Genomic DNA, 19,368 nt, shown 5'->3' with positions numbered 1-19,368 from the left:
AGTAGGAAAGCAGAGAGACGGAAGGGACAAAGCATCTCCATTCACTTATCTGAAGTTCTCACCAATGAATTACATAAGTATCTCTATCTTTATCTTTATGTTTTATTCATATATCATCTATAACCATTTGAATCTGCCTGACTAAGATTTACAAGGTGACCATAGCTTGCTTCATGCCAACAATCTCCGTGGGATCGACCCTTACTCGCGTAAGGTTTATTACTTGGACGACCCAGTGCACTTGCTGGTTAGTTGTGTGAAGTTGTGAAATTATGTTTATACCATGGTATTGAGCACCAAGTTTTTGGGATTCATTACCGGGGATTATTTGAGTTGTGAAAAGTAGTGATCACAATTTCGTGCACCAGGAAGCGCCATAGGATTTGTGGTAACAGCGCCCGTGAGGGGGATTATGAGCTTGTTGCTCCTGAGGCCGATGAGAGAGTTTGTTTTTCGACTTCCGTCGAGGGGGAGCGTCCCTTCTTCTACGCCTATGAATACTTTTTCAGTCAATTAAACGTTACCTTTCCCTTTACTGCTTTTGAGACCGACCTGTTGTGGTCTTGTAACATTGCCCCATCCCAGCTTCATCCAAATTCCTGGGGTTTTATTAAAATTTTTCAGCTTCTTTGTAGAGAGTTAGATGTAACACCTTCTCAGACTCTTTTCCTTTACTTGTTTGTTTCCGCTAAGCCTGGCGGTTCTTCAAAAAAGAAAGCTTCTTGGGTTTCTTTCAGGTCCGCTCAGGGCCATAAAGTTTTTGTGATGTATGATGAGTCCTTTAAGGACTTCAAGAATTACTTTTTTAAAGTTTGAGCTGTTGAGGGGGCCCGCCCCTTTTTCTTTGATGAAAATGATGAGCCTTCTTTTCCTTTGGAGTGGCAGAGGGATGTGAGAGTGTCCCGTTATACCTGGGAGATGCTTGATGATGTCGAGCGTGCTTTTGTTGTTGTTCTTGAGGATCTGTGGGGGAAACCACCCCATCTTGATACAAAAAGGTTTTTGTATGACCCGTCCTTGGTTCGGATTGTTTTGGGTACTTGTCTGACTTGTCTCTTATACTTATTTCTTAATTTTTTCTTCCCTTTGTTGTGACCATAACTCTTTGCTGTGGCTAATTCTGTGTTTGCAGAGATGTCTAAGAACAACAACTCCATGAAGGCCTTTAAAAGGGCAAAGAAGGCAACTGCTGCTCTGAACATCTCGGCCAAAGTGACCGGTGAGGGATCTTCTCAGGTCCCAGTGAAGCCTCCTGTGCCGAGTTCTTTCAGGCCGAGGAAAGAAATTCCTACTCCTCGGTTTCATCAGGTCGATCCTCCACAGACTTCTGCCGTTGCTTCTGGTGTCCCTCCCTTGAAAAAGCAAAAAACATCCGAGCCTTTTAACCTGGATGCCCCGGACTTTGATGCTATCGAGTTTGTTGACTAGCAAATTGCCCCCTATGGTGGGCTTTCCATGGACAACGTGTCTCTTCTTCAGCATTTGGATTTTATCACCAAAAGTAGTGTGAAGATGGCTCATATGGGTGCGGCTATTTTTCGAACAGTTCAGGGGATTCCGATTCATGCCACAAAATCCTTCATGGAGGAGGCCAAGTCAGAATTTGATCGTATCAAGGGTCTGAAGGAGGAGTTGGAGGTGAAGTTGGCAAAGGTGGAGAAGGAGCTTGAGGGCGAGAAGGCCAGTTCTATTGCCTTGGCTGCTTCTTTGAAGTTGGCTGAGGACATGGCACTGAAACATAAGGATAGCTATGTCTCGGCTTATAGGGAATTGATGCATCTCCGGGCTGATTTAGAAACTGCTCGGATTAATTATGGTGAGCTTCAGGGTCACCTTGTGGGCAGCGTAACTGCCGCCTCTGAAAACCTGATGGAGCAATTCCGAATTGTTGCTCTTGATGCCGACTTGACTCTTATCAGCCTGGACAATGTTGTGAGGGATGGTAAGATTGTCCCTGATGACCAGGATGATGATGAGGATGATCCTCCCCCAGTGCCTTCTCTTAAGGTGTCGACCTCCTCGGTTCCTCCCGTTACGTCTGATCCGGATTGCCAGATTCTGAACCGGGATGATGGAACTGTAGATGCTGTGCCCCTTCAGACTCGCCCTCCTTCTCCCCGTACTGATGCTGCCGGGAAGGCTCCCGATCTTAGCTGATCTTCTTTCTGAATATTTGTGTAAATAGCCCAATTTGTGGGCTTTTGAACTTGTTTATTGTTCTTCTTAACTGCTGACGCTTTTAGTTGTCTGCCTGGCAACTTTTATTTTGAAAAACAAAGGTAGCTTTCTGAGGTTGATTTTGGTGGCCTCTTGAAGCTTTATCGTATTATGCTTTTATTATGGTATCTGTTGAGATCTTGCTGCTTGGCCTCTTTAGATTGCTTTCGTACTTATTGTTTGTAGCTTGGATCCTTTTGAGGTCATGACTGTGGGGGGTCCGACTTGTTTCTTGGTTTCCTCGCTTTTTTGTTTGTATTTTTGGTGCCTTGTAACCGATTTCTTTATGTTGGTCCCCTTCTAAGTTATTTTTATAATCCTCTTTCCCGGACCTTTGTCAGGTCTCTTTAAGGGATTACTTTATAACTTATCTTTGTAGGAGACCGACTTCGTTAGGTCGATCTCTTCTAAGTTGTTTTTGTAATCCTCTTTCTTGGACCTTAGGTCTCTTTCAGGGATTACTTTTACAACTTGTTTTTGTAGGAGAACAACTTCGTTAGGTCGATCTCTTCTAAGTCGTTTTTGTAGTCCTCTTTCTTGGACCTTCATTAGGTCTCTTTCAGGGATTACTTTTACAACTTGTTTTGTAGGAGACCGACTTCGTTAGGTCGATCTCTTCTAAGTCGTTTTTGTAATCCTCTTTCTTGGACCTTTGTTAGGTCTCTTTCAGGGATTACTTTTACAAATTGTTTTTGTAGGAGACCGACTTCGTTAGGTCGATCTCTTCTAAGTCGTTTTTGTAATCCTCTTTCTTGGACCTTTGTTAGGTCTCTTTCAGGGATTACTTTTACAACTTGTTTTGTAGGAGACCGACTTCGTTAGGTCGATCTCTTCTAAGTTATGGCAATTCCTCTTTAATAGGGTTGGCCAGACCTCTTTCCAGGGATTTGCTGATAACTTGGGTTGACTTGGTCCGACTTTTTAGTGTCGGCCAGTCTTTTTAAGTTATTATATAGCAATCCAGAAGACCTCTTCAGGTTCTTTTTGGGATCACTTTCGATAACTTCTTGCATTATTTTGTGTTCATCTTTTGCCGATTTGTAGATGGTGGTTTCTGTCCTAGTTTAATCGACCTTTAGGTGAATCGCATTTTCACCTTTGTCGGTCGATTATTCCTATCAAGATCGTACAGTGAATCTATTCTTCACTTTCTGTTCGATCCGTTGCTTTATAATCGGACAATGAATGCTTCAGATTAATGCGTCTTGAGAACTTGTAGAATATCTGAAATGCATTTTATTTAAAGAAAGTGCAAATATATACAGGTGGGATTTTTTCATACCCTTAAGTCGGATTTAAATCTCAATCTTGACGCCTCATTAAAAAACCTTTTCAGGAAAAAGAGTGCATCTTGAGATCTTTTACCTTTCCTAGCTATAGTACCTTCTTAGGTTACAGGCGTGCCATGATCTGGGGAGTTCTCGTCCCTCGAGTTTGGACAGTCTGTAGTAGCTGGTGCACGAAATTGTGATCACTACTTTTCACAACTCAAATAATCCCTAGTAATGGCCCCAAAGACTTGGTGCTCAATACCATGGCATAAACACAACTTCGCACAACTAACCAGCAAGTGCACTAGGTCATCCAAGTAATAAACCTTACGCGAGTAAGGGTCGATCCCACGGAGATTGTTGGTATGAAGCAAGCTATGGTCACCTTGTAAATCTTAGTCCGGCAGACTCAAATGGTTATGGATGATATATGAATAAAACATAAAGATAAAGATAGAGATACTTATGTAATTCATTGGTAAGAACTTCAGATAAGCGAATGGAGATGCTTTGTCCCTTCCGTCTCTCTGCTTTCCTACTGTCGTCATCCAATCCTTCTTACTCCTTTCCATGGCAAGCTGTATGTAGGGTTTCACCGTTGTCAGTGGCTACCTCCCGTCCTCTCAGTGGAAATGTTCAACGCACCCTGTCACGGCACGGCTATCCAACTGTCGGTTCTTGATCATGTCGGAATAGAATCCAGTGATTCTTTTGCGTCTGTCACTAACGCCCCACAATCGCGAGTTTGAAGCACGTCACAGTCATTCAATCATTGAATCCTACTCAGAATACCACAGACAAGGTTTAGACCTTCCGGATTCTCTTGAATGCCGCCATCAATTCTAGCTTATACCACGAAGACTCTGATCTGACGGAATGGCTTGCTCGTTTGTCAGGCAAGTGCTCGGTTGTCAGACGAGCAGCAACCATGCGTCGTGTATCAGGAATCCAAGAGATATCCACCCAATCTAAGGTAGAACGGAGGTGGTTGTCAGTCACACGTTCATAGGTGAGAATGATGATGAGTGTCACGGATCATCACATTCATCAAGTTGAAGAACAAGTGATATATTGGAACAAGAACAAGCTGAATTAAATAGAAGAACAATAGTAATTACATTAATACTCGAGGTACAGCAGAGCTCCACACCTTAATCTATGGTGTGTAGAAACTCCACCGTTGAAAATACATAAGAACAGGGTCTAGGCATGGCCGTGAGGCCAGCCCCCATGATCTAAGATAGCATAAGACTAAAGATAGCTACCAAGATGTCAAATACAATAGTAAAAGGTCCTATTTATAGGGAACTAGTAGCTTAAGAATTACAAAGATGAGTAAAAGACATAAAAATCCACTTCCGGGCCCACTTGGTGTGTGCTTGGGCTGAGCATTGAAGCATTTTCGTGTAGAGACTCTTCTTGGAGTTAAACGCCAGCTTTTGTGCCAGTTTGGGCGTTTAACTCCCACTTTGGTGCCAGTTCCGGCGTTTAACGCTGGGAATTCTGAAGGTGACTTTGAACGCCGGTTTGGGCCATCAAATCTTGGGCAAAGTATGAACTATCATATATTGCTGGAAAGCCAAGAATGTCTAATTTCCAACGCCATTGAGAGCGCGCCAATTGGGCTTCTGTAGCTCCAGAAAATCCACTTCGAGTGCAGGGAGGTCAGAATCCAACAGCATCTGCAGTCCTTTTCAGTCTCTGAATCAGATTTTTGCTCAAGTCCCTCAATTTCAGCCAGAAAATACCTGAAATCACAGAAAAACACACAAACTCATAGTAAAGTCTAGAAAAGTGAATTTTAACTAAAAACTGATAAAAGTATACTAAAAACTAACTAAAATATACTAAAAACATACTAAAAACAGTGCCAAAAAGCGTACAAATTATCCGCTCATCACAACACCAAACTTAAATTGTTGCTTGTCCCCAAGCAACTAAAAATCAAACAAGATAAAAAGAAGAGAATATGCAATGAACTCCAAAAACATCTATGAAGATCAGTATTAATTAGATGAGCGGGGCTTTAGCTTTTTGCCTCTGAATAGTTTTGGCATCTCACTTTATCCTTTGAAATTCAGAATGATTGGCTTCTATAGGAACTCAGAATCCAGATAGTGTTATTGATTCTCCTAGTTAAGTATGATGATTCTTGAACACAGCTACTTTATGAGTCTTGGCCGTGGCCCAAAGCACTCTGTCTTCCAGTATTACCACCGGATACATACATGCCACAGACACATAATTGGGTGAACCTTTTCAGATTGTGACTCAGCTTTGCTAGAGTCCCCAATTAGAGGTGTCCAGGGTTCTTAAGCACACTCTTTTTGCCTTGGATCACAACTTTATTTCTTGCTTTTTCTTTCTTTTCCTCTTTCTCCCCCTTTTTTTTCGTTTTTTTTTGTATTCACTGCTTTTTCTTGCTTCAAGAATCATTTTTATGATTTTTCAGATCCTCAGTAACATGTCTCCTTTTTCATCATTCTTTCAAGAGCCAACAACTTTAACATTCATGAACCACAAATTCAAAAGACATATGCACTGTTTAAGCATACATTCAGAAAACAAAATTATTGCCACCACATCAAAATAATTAATCTGTTATAAAATCTGAAATTCATGCAATTCTTCTCTTTTTCAATTAAGAACATTTTTTTTATTTAAGAAAGGTGATGGATTCATAGGACATTCATAACTTTAAGGCATAGACACTAAGACACTAATGATCATAAGACACAAACATAGATAAACATAAGCATAAAAATTCGAAAAACAGGAAAATAAAGAACAAGGAGATTAAAGAACGGGTCCACCTCAGTGATGGTGGCTTGTTCTTCCTCTTGAAGATCTTATGGAGTGCTTGAGCTCCTCAATGTCTCTTCCTTGTCTTTGTTGCTCCTCTCTCATGATTCTTTGATCTTCTCTAATTTCATGGAGGAGGATGGACTGTTCTTGGTGCTCCACCCTTAGTTGTCCCATGTTGGAACTCAATTCTCCTAGGGAGGTGTTCAGTTGCTCCCAATAGTTTTGTGGAGGAAAGTGCATCCCTTGAGGTATCTCAGGGACTTCATGATGAGTGGGGTCTCTTGTTTGCTCCATCCTTTTCTTAGTGATGGGCTTGTCTTCATCAATGAGGATGTCTCCCTCTATGTCAACTCTAACTGAGTAACAGAGGTGACAAATGAGATGAGGAAAGGCTAACCTTGCCAAGGTAGAGGACTTGTCCACCACCTTATAGAGTTCTTAGGCTATAACCTCATGAACTTCTACTTCTTCTCCAATCATGATGCTATGAATCATGATGGCCCAGTCTAGAGTAACTTCAGACCGGTTGCTAGTGGGAATGATTGAGCGTTGGATAAACTCCAACCATCCCCTAGCCACAGGCTTGAAGTCATGCCTTCTCAATTGAACCGGCTTCCCTCTTGAATCTCTCTTCTATTGGGCGCCCTCTTCACAAATGACTGTGAGGACTTGGTCCAACCTTTGATCAAAGTTGACCCTTCTAGTGTAAGGGTGTTCATCTCCTTGCATCATGGGCAAGTTGAATGCCAACCTTACATTTTCCGGACTAAAATCTAAGTATTTCCCCCGAACCATAGTAAGCTAATTCTTTGGGTCCGGGTTCACACTTTGATCATGGTTCTTGGTGATCCATGCATTGGCATAGAACTCTTGAACCATTAAGATTCTGACTTGTTGAATGGGGTTGGTAAGAACTTCCCAAACTCTTCTTCTAATCTCATGTCGGATCTCCGGATATTCACTCTTTTTGAGTTTGAAAGGGACCTCGGGGATCACCTTCTTCAAGGCCACAACTTCATAGAAGTGGTCTTGATGCACCCTTGAGATGAATCTCTCCATCTCCCATGACTCGGAGGTGGAAGCTTTTGCCTTCCCTTTCCTCTTTCTAGAGGTTTCTCTGGCCTTGGATGCCATAAATGGTTATGGAAAAACAAAAAGAAATGCTTTTACCACACCAAACTTAAAAGGTTTGCTCATCTTCGAGCAAAAGAAGAAAGAAAAGAGTAGAAGAAGAAGAAATAGAGGAGATGGTGATGGCTTTGTGGTTCGGCCAAAGGGGAAGAAGTGGTGTTTAGGGTGTGTGAAAATGAGGGAGTGAAGATGGGTTTATATAGGGGTGGAGAGAGGGGTAGGGTTCGGTCATGTAAGGGTGGGTTTGAGAGGGAAAGTGGTTTGAATTTGAATGGTGAGGTAGGTGGGGTTTTATGAAGGATGGATATGAGTGGTGAAGAGAATAGTGGGATTTGATAGGTGAGGGGTTTTTGGGGAAGAGTGGTAGAGGTGATTGGTGAATGGGTGAAGAAGAAGAGAGAGGGTGGTGGGGTAGGTGGGGATCCTGTGGGGTCCACAGATCCTGAGGTGTCAAGGAAAATTCAACCTTGCACCAAGTGGCGTGCAGAAATACACCCTATGCCAATTCTGGCGTTAAACGCCGGGCTGGTGCCCATTTCTGGCGTTTAACACCAGCTTCTTGCCCTTTTCTGGCGTTTAACGCCAGTCTGGTGCCCCTTTCTGGCGTTAAACGCCCATAATGGTGCCAGACTGGGCGTTAAACGCCCATTTGCTAGCTTCACTAGCGTTTAAACGCCAGCAAGTTCTCCTCCAGGATGTGCTATTTTTCTTTCTGTTTTTCATTCTATTTTTGCTTTTTCAATTGATTTTATGACTTCTCATGATCATCAACCTACAGAAAACATAAAATAACAAAAGAAAATAGATTAAATATAACATTGGGTTGCCTCCCAACAAGCGCTTCTTTAATGTCAGTAGCTTGACAGAGGGCTCTCATGGAGCCTCACAGATACTCAGAGCAATGTTGGAACCTCCCAACACCAAACTTAGAGTTTGAATGTGAAGGTTCAACACCAAACTTAGAATTTGGTTGTGGCCTCCCAACACCAAACTTAGAGTTTGACTGTGGGGGCTCTGTTTGGCTCTGTTTTGAGAGAAGCTCTTCATGCTTTCTCTCCATGGTGACAGAGGGATATCCTTGAGCCTTAGACACAAAGGATTCTTCATTCACTTGAATGATCAATTCTCCTCTGTCCACATCAATCACAGCCTTTGCTGTGGCTAGGAAGGGTCTGCCAAGGATGATGGATTCATCCATGCACTTCCCAGTTTCTAGGACTATGAAATCAGCAGGGATGTAATGGTCTTCAATCTTTACCAAAACATCCTCTACAAGTCCATAAGCTTGTTTTCTTGAATTGTCTGCCATCTCTAATGAGATTTTTGCAGCTTGCACCTCAAAGATCCCTAGCTTCTCCATTACAGAGAGAGGCATGAGGTTTACACTTGACCCTAAGTCACACAGAGCCTTCTTGAAGGTCATGGTGCCTATGGCGCAAGGTATTGAGAACTTCCCAGGATCTTGTCTCTTTTGAGGTAATCTCTGCCTAGACAAGTCATCCAGTTTTTTGGTGAGCAAAGGGGGTTCCTTCTCCCAAGTCTCATTACCAAATAACTTGTCATTCAGCTTCATGATTGCTCCAAGTTATTTAGCAACTTACTCTTCAGTGACATATTCATCCTCTTCAGAGGAAGAATACTCATCAGAGCTCATGAATGGCAGAAGTAAGTCCAATGGAATCTCTATGGTATCATTTTGAGCCTCAGATTCCCATGGTTCCTCATTAGGGGACTCATTGGAGGCCTGTGGACGTCCATTGAGGTCTTTCTCAGTGGCGTTTACTGCCTCTCCTTCCTCTCCAAATTCGGCCATGTTGATGGCCTTGCACTCTCCTTTTGGATTTTCTTCTGTATTGCTTGGAAGAGTACTAGGAGGGAGTTCAGTAATTTTCTTGCTCAGCTGTCCCACTTGTGCCTCCAAATTTCTAATGGAGGACCTTGTTTCAGTCATGAAACTTTGAGTGGTTTTGATCAGATCAGAGACCATGGTTGCTAAGTCAGAGTGGCTCTGCTTAGAACTCTCTGTCTGTTGCTGAGAAGATGATGGAAAAGGCTTGCCATTGCTAAACCTGTTTCTCCCACCATTATTGTTATTGAAACCTTGTTGAGGTCTCTCTTGATCCTTCCATGAAAGATTTGGATGATTTCTCCATAAAGAATTATAGGTGTTTCCATAGGGTTCTCCCATGTAATTCACCTCTTCTATTGAAAGGTTCTCAGGATCATAAGCTTCTTCTTCAGATGAAGCATCCTTAGTACTGCTTGGTGCATTTTGCATTCCAGACAGACTCTGAGAAATCAAATTGACTTGCTGAGTCAATATTTTGTTCTGAGCCAATATGGCATTCAGAGTATCAATCTCAAGAACTCCTTTCTTCTGATTTGTTCCATTGTTCACAGGATTCCTTTTAGAAGTGTACATGAATTGGTTATTTGCAACCATTTTAATTAGTTCTTGAGCTTCTGCAGGCGTCTTCTTCAGATGAAGAGATCCCCCTGCAGAGTTATCCAAAGACATCTTGGATAGTTCAGAGAGACCATCATAGAAAATACCTATGATGCTCCATTCAGAAAGCATGTCAGAAGGACATTTTCTGATCAATTGTTTGTATCTTTCCCAAGTTTCATAGAGGGATTCTCCTTCCTTTTGTCTAAAGGTTTGGACTTCCACTCTAAGCTTACTCAATTTTTGAGGTGGAAAGAACTTTGCCAAGATGGCATTGACTAGCTTTTCCCAAGAGTTCATGCTTTCTTTAGGTTGTGAGTCCAACCATATCCTTGCTCTGTCTCTTACAGCAAAAGGGAATAGCATAAGTCTGTAGACCTCAGGGTCAACCCCATTAGTCTTGACAGTGTCACAGATTTGCAAGAACTCAGCTAAAAACTGATGAGGATCTTCTAATGGAAGTCCATGGAACTTGCAATTCTGTTGCATTAGAGAAACTAATTGAGGCTTAAGCTCAAAGTTGTTTGCTCCAATGGCAGGGATAGAGATGCTTCTCCCATAGAAGTCGGGAGTAGGTGCAGTAAAGTCACCCAGCACCTTCCTTGCATTGTTGGCATTGTTGTTGTTTTCGGCTGCCATGGGTTCTTCTTCTTTGAAGATTTCTGTTAGGTCCTCTACAGAGAGTTGTGCCTTAGCTTCTCTTAGCTTTCGCTTCAAGGTCCTTTCAGGTTCAGGGTCAGCCTCAACAAGAATGCTTTTGTCTTTGCTCCTGCTCATATGAAAGAGAAGAGAACAAGAAAATGTGGAATCATCTATGTCACAGTATAGAGATTCCTTGAGGTGTCAGAGGAACAGAAAAATAGAAGGAAGAGGTAGAAGAATTCGAACTTAGTGAGATAGAGTTCAAATTGTGCATTGAGGAGGAGTGGTACTCCATAAATAGAAGGATGTGAGAAGAAGGGAAGAAATTTTGGAAAATTAAGTAAAAGATTTTAAAAACCTTTTGAAAAATAGTAATTGATTTTCGAAAACCAAGAGTGAAAAAGAAATCAAGTGATTTTGAAAAAGATTTTGAAATTAGAAATCAAAAAGATATGATTGAAAACTATTTTGAAAAAGATGTGATTAAAAAGATATGATTGAAAAGTTATGGTTTTAAAAAGATATGATTGAAAAGATATGATTTGAAAAACAATTTTAAAAAGATTTGATTTTAAAAAATAATGACTTGGCTAACAAGGAAAGATATGATTCAAACATTAAACCTTTCTCAACAGAAAAGGCAACATACTTGAAATGTTGAATCAAATCATTAATTGTTAGCAAGTATCTTTGAAAATGGAAAGAAATTGATTTGAAAAAGATTTGATTGAAAAGATATGATTTGAAAAAGATTTGATTTTGAAAAAACTTTGAAAACTTGAAAAAAATTTGCATTAAAAACAAAATCTTCCCTCTTGTGCCATCCTGGCGTTAAACGCCCAGAATGGTGCACATTCTGGCGTTTAACGCCCAAAGCTCTACCCTTTTGGGCGTTAAACGCCCAGCCAAGTACCCTGGCTGGCGTTTAAACGCCAGTTTTTTCTTCTTCACTGGGCGTTTTGAACGCCCAGCTTTTTCTGTATAATTCTTTTGTTGCATGTACTGAATCTTCAGTTCTCTGTATTATTGACTTGAAAATAGAACCAAGATCAAATAAACAATGTGGTGCACGAAATTGTAATCACTACTTTTCACAACTCAAATAATCCCTAGTAATGGCCCCAAAGACTTGGTGCTCAATACCATGGCATAAACACAACTTCGCACAACTAACCAGCAAGTGCACTGGGTCGTCCAAGTAATAAACCTTACGCGAGTAAGGGTCGATCCCACGGAGATTGTTGGTATGAAGCAAGCTATGGTCACCTTGTAAATCTTAGTCAGGCAGACTCAAATGGGTATAGATGATGAATAAAATATAAAGATAAAGATAGGGATACTTATGCAATTCATTGGTAAGAACTCCAGATAAGCGAATGGAGATGCTTTGTCCCTTCCGTCTCTCTGCTTTCCTACTGTCTTCATCCAATCCTTCTTACTCCTTTCCATGGCAAGCTTATGCAAGGGTTTCACCGTTGTCAGTGGCTACCTCCCATCCTCTCAGTGGAAATGTTCAACGCACCCTGTCACGGCACGGCTATCCAGCTGTCGGTTCTCGATCATGTCGGAATAGAATCCAGTGATTCTTTTGCGTCTGTCACTAACGCCCCACAATCGCGAGTTTGAAGCACGTCACAGTCATTCAATCATTGAATCCTACTCAGAATACCACAGACAAGGTTTAGACCTTCCGGATTCTCTTGAATGCCGCCATCAATTCTAGCCTATACCACGAAGACTCTGATCTCACGGAATGGCTGGCTCGGTTGTCAGGCGAGTGCTCGGTTGTCAGGCGATCAACCATGCGTCGTGTATCAGGAATCCAAGAGATATTCACCCAATCTAAGGTAGAACGGAGGTGGTTGTCAGTCACACGTTCATAGGTGAGAATGATGATGAGTGTCACGGATCATCACATTCATCAAGTTGAAGAACAAGTGATATCTTGGAACAAGAACAAGCTGAATTGAATAGAAGAACAATAGTAATTGCATTAATACTCGAGGTACAGCAGAGCTCCACACCTTAATCTATGGTGTGTAGAAACTCCACCGTTGAAAATACATAAGAACAGGGTCTAGGCATGGCCGTGAGGCCAGCCCCCATGATCTAAGATAGCATAAGACTAAAGATAGCTACCAAGATGTCAAATACAATAGTAAAAGGTCCTATTTATAGGGAACTAGTAGCTTAAGAATTACAAAGATGAGTAAAAGACATAAAAATCCACTTCCGGGCCCACTTGGTGTGTTCTTGGGCTGAGCATTGAAGCATTTTCGTGTAGAGACTCTTCTTGGAGTTAAACGCCAGCTTTTGTGCCAGTTTGGGCGTTTAACTCCCACTTTGGTGCCAGTTCCGGCGTTTAACGCTGGGAATTCTAAAGGTGACTTTGAACGCCGGTTTGGGCCATCAAATCTTGAGCAAAGTATGGACTATCATATATTGCTGGAAAGCCCAGAATGTCTACTTTCCAACGACGTTGAGAGCGCGCCAATTGGCCTTCTGTAGCTCCAAAAAATCCACTTCGAGTTTAGGGAGGTCAGAATCCAACAGCATCTGCAGTCCTTTTCAGTCTCTGAATCAGATTTTTGCTCAAGTCCCTCAATTTCAGCCAGAAAATACCTGAAATCACATAAAAACACACAAACTCATAGTAAAGTCCAGAAAAGTGAATTTTAACTAAAAACTGATAAAAATATACTAAAAACTAACTAAAATATACTAAAAACATACTAAAAATAGTGCCAAAAAGCGTACAAATTATCCGCTCATCAGTAGCCCTTCCCAAGCACTTCTGTGACTCGGTAGGGTCCTTTCCAGTTAGCTGCCAGCTTTCCTTCTCTGGGTCGAGTTGTTCCAATATCATTTCGGATTAAGATGAGATCGTTCTCTGTGAAATCTCTTGGCACTACCTTTTGATTATACCTGGAAGCCATTCGCCGCTTTAGTGCTTCTTCTCTGATCCGAGCTCTTTCTTGGATTTTTGGAAGTAGGTCGAGCTCTTCTCTTTGGAGTTGAGAATTGGTTTTTTCATTGTAGTGGACTACTCGGGGAGATCCTTCCTCGACCTCTATTGGAATCATTGCCTCCACTTCGTATGCTAGTTGGAATGGTGATTCGTTCGTAGTAGAATGGGGGGTTGTCCGATACGCCCATAGGACTTGTGGAAGTTCCTCGGCCCAAGCCCCCTTCGCTTCTTGCGGTTTCCATTTCAACCCGGCCAATATGACTTTGTTGACCGCTTCGGATTGTCCATTGGCTTGGGGATGTTTGACAGAGGTGAACTGGTATTTTATATTCAAGTCGGCCGCTAATTTTCTGAAGCCTGCATCTGTGAATTGGGTGCCATTGTCTGTGGTGATGGAGTATGGAACCCCGAATCTTGTAACGATGTTCCTATATAGGAATTTCCGGCTTCTTTGAGCGGTGGCATTGGCTAGGGGTTCTGCCTCGATCCATTTCGTGAAATAGTCTACCCCTACTATGAGGAATTTTACTTGTCCCGATCCCTGTAGGAAGGGTCCGAGAAAATCGAGTCCCCATTTTGCAAATGGCCAGGGTGAGGTCACGCTAATGAGTTTTTCTGGTGGGGCGATGTGAAAGTTGGCATGCTTCTGATATGGTGGACATGTCTTTACAAATTCTGTAGCTTCCTTTCGTAGAGTTGGCCAATAGAATCCCGCCCGGAGTACTTTTTTGGTGAGAGCTTGTGCTCCGAGATGATTGCCACAAATGCCGCTGTGTACTTCCTCCAAGACTTCCTTTGTATTGGAGGTCGATACGCATTTTAATAATGGTGTTGAGATCCCTCTTTTGTATAGGATGTTGTTTATGATAGTGTAGTACTGTGCCTCCCTTTTTAACCTCTTTGTCTTCTTTTCATCTGTGGGGAGCGCTTTTGTTGTAAGGTAATTAATTATGGGGGTCATCCATCCTTGATCCCGACCTGTTATGGCTAAGATTTTTTCTTCTTCCGATATTGATGGGTTCTGCAGTATTTCCTGGATGAGGCTTCTATTGTTGCCCCCTGGTTTGGTGCTGGCTAATTTTGAGAGCGCGTCAGCTCGGGCATTTTGCTCGCGGGGTATGTGGCGGATCCTATATTCCCCGAGTTGTCCGAGCTGTTCTTTGGTTTTATCCAAATATTTTTTCATGGTAGGATCTTTGGCTTGGTAGTTTCCCATTATTTGCGAGGTGACGACTTGTGAGTCACTGTAGATGTTGAGTTTTTGAGCTCCGACTTCCCTAGCCACCTTCAAACCAGCTAATAACGCTTTATATTCTGCCTGGTTGTTTGAGACCGGGAATCCGAATTTCAGGAAAAGCTCAAGTTGGGTTCCTTGGTTGCTTTCGATTATCACACCTGCACCGCTTCCAGCTTTATTTGAGGAACCGTCCACGTATATGTTCCGCTCTATGGGAATTTCTGTGGTGTCTGTGAATTCTGCAATGAAGTCGGCTAGGTATTGTAATTTGATGGCTCTCCGTGTCTCGTATTGAAGGTCAAACTCGGACAACTCATTGCCCACTGTAGGATTCTTCCTGCTAGATCTGTTTTTTGCAATATCCCTTTTATGGCCTGGTTGGTCCGAACTTTAATGGTGTGCGCTTGGAAGTATGGGCGAAGTCGTCGAGATGCGAGTATCAGAGCGTAGGCAAACTTCTCTATTTTCTGGTAGTTCAGCTCTGACCCCTGTAGTGCTTTACTAATGAAGTAGACGGGTTGTTGTCCCCCTTCATCTTCTCTAATTAGTGTTGAGACTATTGCCCAACTTCCTACTGCGAGGTATAGTATGAGTGGTTCTCTCTCTCGTGGTCGAGATAGGATGGGGGGTTGTCCCAGGAATTCTTTAAAGTCTCGGAAGGCTTGTTCACATTCCGTTGTCCACTCGAAGTTTTTTCCCTTCCTTAAGGTAGCGTAGAAGGGGAGGGATCTTATTGCTGACCCTGCTAGGAATCTGGACAAGGCTGCCAGTCTCCCATTGAGTTGTTGGACTTCTTTGACGCAGGTCGGGATTTTCATGTTGAGTATGGCCTGGCATTTATCTGGATTTGCCTCGATTCCTCTTTGTGTGAGCATGAAGCCCAGGAATTTTCCTGCCTCCACTGCGAAGGTGCATTTAGCCGGGTTGAGTCGCATGTCGTGCTTCCGTATGGTGTCGAACACTTGAACCAAGTCGGTTAGTAATGTTTCTTCACTTTGTGTCTTTATCAACATGTCATCCACATAGACCTCCATGATTTTTCCGATGTGGTCTGAAAAGACTTTATTCATTAGCCTTTGATAAGTGGCTCCCGCGTTCTTAAGGCAGAAAGGCATTACGATATAGCAATAATTTGCTTTTGGTGTGAGAAACGAGGTTTTTTCTTGATCCAATGGATACATTGGAATCTGTTTGTAGCCTGAGTATGCGTCCATGAACGAGAGATACTTATATCCTGATGAGGCATCTACTAGAACGTCGATGCTTGGGAGTGGATAAGGATCTTTTGGGCAGGCTTTGTTGAGGTCGGTGTACTCGGTGCACATTCGCCACTTCCCACTTGACTTTTTCACCAAGACGACGTTTGCTAGCCATAGTGGGTATTTAACTTCTCTTATGAACCCTGCCTCTAGTAGTGCTTGTACTTGTTCTTCTACAGCCTGAGACCGTTCTGGCCCGAGTTTTCTTCGTCTTTGTTGTACTGGCCGAGATCCCGGGTAGACTGCCAGCTTGTGGCTCATTAGTTCGGGATCTATGCCTGGCATGTCGGCAGCTTTCCATGCGAAGAGATCAGCATTATCTCGTAGAAACCGTATTAGTGATTCTTTTGCATCTCCTTTCAGGATCGTGCCAATATTAGTTATTTTCTCTGAGGTATCTCCGATCTGGACTCTTTCTATTTCTCCTTCGGGTCGTGGGTGGAGTTCTTCTCGTCTCTGATCTCCGCTGAGTTCGATTGTGTGGAACTCTCCTCCTTCGCCTCAGAGATTTAGACTTTCGTTATAACAGCGACACGCTATCTTTTGATCTGCTTTTATTGTAGCTATCCCTTCTGTAGTTTGGAATTTCATACATAGATGTGGAGTTGAAACTATTGCTCCGAGTTGATTTAACGTTGTCCGACCTATTAAGGCATTGTAGGCTGAGCTTACATCGACCACGATATAGTCTATCTTAAGTGTTCTGGATTGGTTCCCCTTTTCGAAGGTTGTGTGTAACGATACGTATCCTAGTGGCTGTACTGGGGTATCCCCAAGTCCGAACAGGCTGTTCGGGTATGCTCTTAGCTCTTTTTCTTCTAAGCCGAGCTTGTCGAAGGCAGTTTTGAATAGAATGTCGGCGGAGCTTCCTTGGTCAATTAATGTACGGTGGAGGTTGGCGTTTGCCAATATGATTGTGATGACCGTGGGGTCGTCGTGTCCTAAGATGATTCCGGATGCATCTTCTTTAATAAACGTGATTGCTGGGATGTCTGGCACTTCTTTCTTGCCTTCGACATGGTATACTTCTTTGAGGTGTCACTTGCGGGATGATTTGGAGATTCCTCTTCCAGCAAATCTGCCGTGTATCACGTGGATATGTCTTTCCGATGTGCGGGGTGATCGTTCAGATTGTCCGATATCTTCATCCCTTCTTCTTTTTCTTGGTTCTTCGTCCCGATTGGCCAGGAACGATCTAGTTTTCCTTCCCTAACTAATTTCTCTATGACGTTTTTCAAGTCAAAGCATTCGTTGGTGGAATGTCCTCGGACTCGATGATACTCACAGTATTCGTTCCGATTTCCTCCTCCCCTTTTGCCTTTAAGTGGCCGAGCTGGGGGTATTTTTTCTGTATGGCAGACTTCTTTGTAAATATCTACCAAGGATATCCTAAGAGGGGTGTAGTTATGATATTTTTTTATTTTCTCTCCGGAGCGATCTTCTTTTTTCTTGGATTCTTTATCTTTATCTCGGTAGGCAGAACCGAACCTTGAGGCTTCCCCAAGTCGAGAATTCTCCTCCATGTTGATGTACTTCTGCGCCCGTTCTTGTACTTCGTCTAGGGATGTCGGGTACCTCTTTTATATAGATTGGCTAAATGGTCCTTCTCGTAGGCCATTTATGAGGCCCATGATGGCAGCTTCTGTTGGTAGACTTTGTATGTCCATGCATGTTTTGTTGAATCTTTCCATGTAGTTACAAAGACTCTCCCGATCTCCTTGCTTGATTCCTAGTAGGCTGGGCGCGTATTTGGCTTTGTCCTTTTGTATGGAAAATCGGGCCAGAAACTTTTTGGCCAGGTCGTCGAAATTTGAGATGGATTTTGGAGGTAGATTGTCGAACCATCTAATGGCTGTCTTGGTAAGAGTTGTTGGAAAGGCTTTGCAGCGAACTGCATCTGAGGCGTCAGTGAGGTACATTTTACTTCTGAAGTTGCTGAGATAGTGGTTGGGGTCCGAGGTGCCGTCATATAGAGTCATATCTGGAAGTTTGAAATCTTTTGGGATTTTGGTCTTCATAATTTCCCTGGTGAATGGATTTTGATCTTTTTGAGAGCTATCCTCTGTGGAGGGTCGAGTAGCTTTAGTTTTGAGATCAGCTTCGAGTTTCATAAGCTTATCTTCTAATTCTCGGCGCCGCCTTATCTCCCGATGTAGATCCTCTTCTTTTTCGCGTTGATGTTGGGCTTCTTTCTCAAGTTGCTTCAATCGATTTTGAAGTGCTTCTATCACCCCTGGATTTGATGAATTTTTGTCTCTATTGGGTTCCGGAGTATCTTTGAGTATAGTATCCGTGTTCTTGTGCGGCGTTCTATCTTCCAAACTTGAGTCGTGGTCGTTGTCACGGTTGTCCGCCATGGTGTTGGGATGACTTCCAGGTTCCCCGGCAACAGCGCCAATGTTTCGAGGGTTACCTGAAACTGTAGGTCGATCTCGGTCGAGATCTTTTGTGTTGGTCAGAGCCGACGTGTCCGGCAGGTCTATAGCCGCCGGAGCTGGTGTGTCCGACTTGTGGGACTGAAAGTGCTGCTGATCCTTTGTCCCCGGAGGGTGGGGGGTACCTGCAAGGGACTCCGATGCTTAAGTTAGCAAGGGTATTAAGCAGGTATTGAGTAGAATCAGAGTATGAGTTATACCTGGGTGCTCTAGTGTATTTATAATGGTGAGGAGTGACCTCTCTGGAGATAAGATAGTTATCTTATCTTATCTTATCTTATCTTTGAGTGAAGTCATCTTATCTTTAGCGGAACCGCCTTTATCTTTCTGGGCTTTAGCTGCCTTTAGATTGGGCTGTGTTCCTTCGTTTTGGGCCTGCTTTGGGCTCCTTTGGCGATTTGGCCGAGCTCTTTGAGAAGAGGTCGGGCATTGGCCGAGCTCTTTGAGAAGAGGTCGAATAGTCTGACCTGAAGAGGTCGGTCGGCTTGTCGCTAAACATTCCGGGTCGGACAGCTTGACCCAGGGTATGAACAGTAAGTAATTTTATAGGCCTAGAATAATTACATTTAAAAAATGATAATTGTACTATTTTTTGTACACCTGTTTTATATATTTTAATGGCATAAGAAATAATCTTTTTATCTTTTTTAATTAATTACTTTTCAATCACTTTTAATATAAAAATAGAAAGTGTATAAAAAACATATTGTTGATCGAAAAATATTTTTAATTAAGGTAAGTTGGTTCGAAGTAGTAAAGAGGTCAAAAATATGAGCAGTTTTCGAAAAGATACACGTGCAAGTATTAGATATCGAACCACCATCGATTTGCTAAAAATTGACAAAAACAAATTGGCATGCCCGGTGGGACAATTTTAAAAATTGAAGTGTGTCAAATAAACATTTTATTGTCATTTGGTGTATGCGATTGAGAAGTGGAAAGATCATTCACATAGCG

Source organism: Arachis stenosperma, chromosome 3, assembly GCF_014773155.1.
Source record: "Arachis stenosperma cultivar V10309 chromosome 3, arast.V10309.gnm1.PFL2, whole genome shotgun sequence".
Lineage (NCBI taxonomy): Eukaryota > Viridiplantae > Streptophyta > Magnoliopsida > Fabales > Fabaceae > Arachis > Arachis stenosperma.
This window is presented reverse-complemented; position numbering follows the sequence as displayed.